The sequence below is a fragment of the Nestor notabilis genome, unplaced genomic scaffold (assembly GCF_000696875.1).
Source record: "Nestor notabilis isolate BGI_N333 unplaced genomic scaffold, ASM69687v1 scaffold27436, whole genome shotgun sequence".
Classification (NCBI taxonomy): domain Eukaryota; kingdom Metazoa; phylum Chordata; class Aves; order Psittaciformes; family Psittacidae; genus Nestor; species Nestor notabilis.
The window spans coordinates 3135-3339 of record NW_009934634.1 but is presented as its reverse complement, the minus strand read 5'-3'; positions in this window follow the sequence as shown (position 1 = coordinate 3339).

The following is a 205-nucleotide window of genomic DNA, read 5'->3' as shown; positions in this document are numbered from 1 at the left end:
GAGTCACACCCCCACAGCCTCCCCCAGCTCAGGGCAGCCACCTCTGCTCCCACCCCCCGTGCTCAGGGAGGTCTGGACCCTGCCCAGGTTGGGGGCTCAGCCTCACTTTGGAGCAGGTTGGGCGCAGGGGGCACTGGCTCCGTTCCTGGAGGCAGAGGACCTGCCCCTGGGCTTTCCCTTTGGGAAGAGGCTGGGGGGCCGGGCC